Genomic DNA, 6,580 nt, shown 5'->3' on the forward strand with positions numbered 1-6,580 from the left:
GGTCATATTTTGGTTCTCGTGGACTTGTTTTCATTTTCTTCAGCTTCAGTTTGAATTTGCATATCAGTAATTGATGGTCTGTTCCACAGTCTGTCCCTGGCCTTGTTTTCACTGATGATATGGATTTAGTTAGATGATATAATTCTCTCATAGGAGGCTTCCATTTGCAAGAAAGATTTAGATACTATTTGTTGAGAAGGATGTCCAGATTAAGTATGTCTCTCCAGGGCTTCTATGTACTTAAATACAAGGGGCCATAGGAATTATTGTTGTTGTGCCATAGAGTCAGCAACTCATAATGATCCTGTTTATGGCTTCCAAGGAGTAACTGATGAGTTTGAGCCACCAACCTTGTGGTTAAGTCCAGGACTCATCCTACAGTGCCAAACCAGGACCCCATATGAGCAATTAGGTATTAATAAAGAACTCTATGTTGTCCTGGTTTGTTGCTATAGGATAAAGCACTGGACTGCAAGGTCAGTTAGAACCACAAGGTCAGCAGTTCAAACTCACTATTTGCTCTTTGGAAACCCTATACAGTTTTGCTATGAGTTGGAACCAAGGCACTTAACAACAACAACAACAACAAAAGAACTCTATTGTACAAACATTTTGATAATCCCTCTTACTAATATATTTCTTAATGTTGGTGTATAAGTTAAGATATCATTAGGAATAGATGAGTCAATGACATAAAAAACAACCCACAACATTTCTATTCCATCTAAACTTTGTATTCCTTTCTCTTAATTTTGTCAAGAATGTCTAGCATCACAGCTTTATTTAGAATAGGCTACGATGAAATCTGGATTTCAGTCATTTTACACAGGAATTTTATCTTGCATTTAAATTTCTATGTTTAATTGGAAATCATTACAATGTTATGTATTTTTGTTTTGAATTCAAAAGGGAAGAACATTTTGTCTTTAAAGTTTAATTTTTTTTTCAACAGGAACTAAATATTGAGAAGAAGCACATATTATTCAGATTTGTCATGGCATGGCAATGTAGGATAAGCACTGGATTGTAACCAAAATATTGGCAGTTCAAACCTACCAGCCACTCTTGGAAACCCTATACTAGGTTTCTATGCGTTGGAGCTAACTCAATGGCACTTCACAATAACAGCAGCATATTTTTTAAAACTTATATCAGTCAATATAATTGAATTACATTAGGCAATATGGCTGGAGATGATTATACTTTATAGCATGACTCTAGGGTCACTCTACTATTTTGATGCATCACATTCTTTGGGTTACAAATTCTAAATTTGTAAACACAATAGAGTAGGCACTGGTGTTGTTTAGTAGCAGCATGGAAGTGTAATCACAGCTTTCCTAATAGATTACTGATCCCCTTCCCCAAAAGACGCAATGACTTTCTTGGTTAACTATAGAAATAAAAACAAAATCCTGTTGTCTAAGAGGAATGATATCTGGTAAATGTTAGAAAATAACTTCTATTTCCATGATTCGGTTTTCATAAGAGTTATCAGGTAGAGTGGTAACCCCGGCCTCTTTTCTATGTCTTCACTTCTGTGGGGCTGTAGGATCACCACTGGACTGTGAACTACAAGGTCAGGAGTTCAAACTCGCCAGCTGCTCCTTGGAAAGCCTATTCAGGGTCACTGAGAGTTGAAGTTAACTTGACAACACTTAAAAGCAACAACAACATTCTAAGAAATACAATATCTCTTAGGAAGCTTGGAGGTTCAAATTTACCAGCCGCTGCTCAGAAACTCTATTGTTGTTGTTGTTAAGTGCCGTCGAGTCGGTTTCGACCCATAGCGACCCTGAAACTCTATACAGGGTTGTTATATGTCGGAACCAACTCCACGGCACGTAAAATAACAAGCCCATCGCATGGATTCAATTGATTGAAGTCAATCATTAAAAACTAAAAGCAGTTCTAATTTCAGTTGTACAAATCACAAATATCATTTCTTGTATTAGCGCTTTACATTCTTTTAAGTACAATTTGGTAAATGTTCTAATTTTGTTTAATTTGTCAATATTTTCTGTGCGTTGAATATTGTGTATGTTATTAAACAAGTCCTTTCCTACCCTTAGGTGAAGATCACTTAAACCTTTTTTTTTAAAGATTGTATTTCTTTTCACATTTTGCTCCTTATTTCACTTTCCTAAAAAGAGGATTAAATAACTTAATAAAGACTGTCAAACTCTCAAATAAAAAGCAGTTTACAAACAAAGTTATCCGAATAGTAAAGGAAAAGAAGAAATGGTACTCAATCTCATTAGCAATCCTATGCCAAATGACAATAAAATGCCTATAAAGACACATCCCATTACCTGTGTATCAGTTTCTTGTATTGTGTTGGTTTACATGTTGAAAGCAATATCACTCACATTTTAAATAGCAACAGAATCATTCATGGTGGACAAGATTTCTGTGGAGCAGTGGGACTAAGACTCATCCAATCTGTCACTATGAGTCAGAATTGTAGAGTCAATTCTGTACAAACTAGTACAAACATCATTTGATATGAGAAGCTGCACACACTCCAGAATTGTGGAGTCAATTCTGACTCATAGTGACAGACTAGGGGGCATAAAAAGTCTGATTATCTACCTTTGAAAATGAGCCAATGAAAACCCTATGGATCATAGCAGATTATCATCTAAGTTATATTGGAAAATGAACCCTTTAGGTTGGAAGATACACAAACTATAGACAGGCCACAGCAATGGTGTTAAGTATACTATTGTGATAATGAGGCAGAACTAACTATGTTTTGTTCTGTTATATATAAGGTCACCATGAGTCAGAGCTGACTTGAGGTTAACTAACAGATATACATCAGACGGAATGGGAGACATAAAGTTTTAGCAGTTTCTAAATCTGGTATAGGTGAATTGGAGTGTAACTAGTACAGACATCATTTGATATGGGAAGCTTCACACACTCCATAATTATTTCATGTGTGTGCCACGATACGTACAAAAGTTCATGGCACCACTTTTCAGAGTAGGAAATCGAGAAATCCCTCAAATTTCCAACAACAGCTAAATGTATAAATATCTTGTGATGTATTTATAAAATGTTGATGTTACAAAGTGTCACCAAGTTGATCCCTACTCATAATGACCCAGTACAGGGTTACACACTAATGCAAATACATCAGTCCTGGTGAGGCACTGTAGGATAAGCACAGGACCAAAAGATTAGTTTGAACCACAAAGTGGACAGTTCAAACCCACCAGGTGCTCCTTGGAAACCCTATACAGGGTTTGAGTCCGGAACCAATTGAAGGGCACTTAGCAACAACAACAACAACTATATAAATGGATGGAGTCCTCCTGTGGCATTATAGGACAAACACTCGACCAGAAGGTCAGTTTGAACTGCGAGGCTGGTGGTTCAAACTCATCCATCACTCCTGAAAAACTCTAAACAGGGTCCCTATGAGTCGGAACCAACTCAGTGGCACTTAACACCAACAGATAATATAAATGGTGTCCTGGTATTATGCTGCAGGATAAAAATGAATTGGTATGGGTCAGAATCAACTAGAAAGCAATTAATAACAACAATTATGTAAATATTCCTATGAGGTCCGTTTTAACCACAGAGTCAGTGGTTCAAACTCACCAGCTGCTCCTCTGAAACCTTATACAGGGTCACTATGAGTCAGAGCCAACTAGACAGTACTTAACAACAGCAACAGCATTCCAAGGAGTCATTTACTTAGACAGGTACATGGAATTTTTAGCAAGGTTACAAGTAGGAGCAGTAGAGCTGCAACAGTAAGTACAGGCCCCCAGGGACAGTGAATGTGAGTCAAGTGTGTACTAAAGGACTCTGAGAAGAGACTAGATAGTGCCCTTAGAAACAGAATGATTTCTTTTTCAAAAGTAAGATAAAGAAAAGAGAAAAAGTACCTGAGTACTTAAAAACAAAGGGGCGGGGAGTTAAGTTTTATTTGAACAGGTTACCTAGAAGAATATTAATGTACAACAGGCTCATGTTTACAGCAGCTTTCCTGTCCATGATTATATAATCAGCAATTCTTTTTCAGGTCTTCATTATTCCATGGTTAAGAAACATGAAAAGAGCTAACGACTGTGGGATTTAATGTCTAGAAAAAGACAGATACTAAATAGAGAAATTAAAGGTATTTTGACTGCTAATAATTCTGAAAGTACCTAGCTAGCCCTCATTCAGTTTTGTTTTATTCTTTTTTTTTTTTTTTTTTTTTTTTAATGAGAGGGAGGAGAGACATAAGTTTTAAGATGTGGAATCCTTTTAGAATCACATTTGGTGATTAAAATGAGCAATTTTAGCCTACTCTTAAGGAAAAAAAAATCTATGTAATGTAAAAATTATGCACAGAGAGAATAATAAAAGATGCGACTTGAGAGATAAAAAGTTAAACAAACCTGCAGAAATCACAGCATGACAGCAAATTCCAGATGGCATCAAAATCCCCAGGGTCCTTGATGAGTTTTGAAAGGGCAGGTTGCATGTCATCCAACAGATTTTTCGTCTTTGTAAACCTATAAAGGAAAAAAAGAAATGTTCCTGAAAATACACAACTTCAAAGAACAGTTCTTTTGAACTCCTCATGGGACTTGGCCTAGTTCATGACCCAACCACCCGTGGAGGTCCATGCTCCAGGCATTAGAATGCCTTTAGTAAGACTTTTCCTGTTCTGCCCTCAATAAGATTCAAGTAGTTTTGCATGGGCATCCGAAGACAATTCTCAAATAAGACTTTGAATTTTATTTTAACCTAATTAAGGACCTAATAAAGGTCAAAGAAAAATTGCAAGTAGATCATGTAGGGGAGACATCGGGGCCCTTGAGTGAGATCTGTGCACCTGACTTATGGGGTTCCTGGAATTCAGGGGTGGTTCTTCTTCTAGAAACACTTATCTTTGTTGTCTCCTTGTAGTCCTTCCTCTTTTTCACTGACCCTCCTCCATTTTACCAAATATGATGTCCTTCTCTAGGGACTGGTCCCTCCTGATAACATACCCAAAATACAAGAGACATAGCCTGACCATCCTGGCTTCTAAGGAGCTTTCAGGTTGTACTTCTTTCAACACTGAATTTGTTGTTCTGGCCATCTATGGCATTTAAAATATTCTTCTTCAACATCATAGTTCAAATTCATCTTCTCTAGTGTTCCTTATTCATTATTCAATTTTCATATGCATATGAGGCAACTGACAATACCAAAGTCAGAAGCACTTTAGTTCTCAAGTTGATACATTTGCTTTTAAAGTATTTAAATATCTGTTTAAAGTGTTAAAAAAGCAAAGATATCAATTTGCTTTTGTATCACTTTTTAGTAGATTTACTTAATGCAATATATCATTTGATTTCTTAACTGTTCTTGCTACGAGTGTTGATTGTGGATCCGAGCAAAATGAAGTCTTTGGCAAACACAATCTTTTCTGCATTTATCATGATGTTATTTATTGGTCCAGTTTTGAGGTCCTTAGTTTTCTTCACATTGAGGTGTATTCCATACTGAAGGCTTTGGTCTTCATCAGCAAGTATTTTAAGTCCTCTCCACATCCAGAAAGCAAGGTTGTACCATCTGAATATTGCAGGTTGTTATTGAGTCTTTCTCTAATCTTCAAAACAGAAGAGGCACACTATTTCTGAAGGATTAGACTTTGTAAACCTTATGAAAATACTTAATACTTAAATAAGCATATTTTAAAAGTAAAGCAAAATTGGTCAGCTCAATATTAAATAATTTACTTCATTTAATCCTACATATCCAAATATTATTTTAATATATACTGCTGTTGTTGTTATTAAGTACTTTGTGTTCAGTCCTGACTCATAGTGACCCTGTATAGGATTTCTGAGGAGGGGCAGGTGGCATTGAACCTCCAATATTATAGTTAGCAATCCAGTACTAATTCTACAGTGTCATAGCATTAGGTGGTGGTGCCTATAAGCTACGGAGTCGGTTTCAACTGATAGGGACCCTGCATAGGTTTGTGGTTTTTTTTTTTTTAAGTTTTTATTGTGAATTGAGTGATAGTTTACATGGGAGAACATCAGCCTTGTACTCTGCCCATTGTTCTTTGTCTCACTGCAATGGTTACAGTCCCCTCCATGCATCATCATATCATCATTCAACAGCATTTGCTTCCACTCCCTGTGGGTTTTTTTTTGTTTTGTTTTGTTTTGTTTTTGATGTACTCTGAAGTACTCAGGAATATACAACCATTCAAATAACCGAAGGGCATATACCCTGCAAGCTTGCCCCTCTGACTGCCAGCACACAGCCCCTCTCCCTTCCAGAGTCTACCTGTACAGGTTTTTGAGGTTGTAAATCTTTATGGGAACAGAAAACCTCATATTTCTCCCATGGAGCAAGTAGTAGATTCAAAGTGCTGATCTTGTGGTAAGAATCTCAGCATGTAATTCACTATGCTACAAGGGCATATGACCAATGTAACATAGTTATTAAGAGATATTTCATTTGGTTTATACTAAGGTCCAAATTATGTATAGAGTAGAAATGCATTAAATTGAATTTTCAAGGTTGTGACTTTTTGAAGCAGAACACTAGGATTTCCTCCCAAGGAACCTCTGGG

The sequence above is a fragment of the Chrysochloris asiatica genome, unplaced genomic scaffold (genome assembly GCF_000296735.1).
Source record: "Chrysochloris asiatica unplaced genomic scaffold, ChrAsi1.0 scaffold00136, whole genome shotgun sequence".
Classification (NCBI taxonomy): Eukaryota; Metazoa; Chordata; class Mammalia; order Afrosoricida; family Chrysochloridae; genus Chrysochloris; species Chrysochloris asiatica.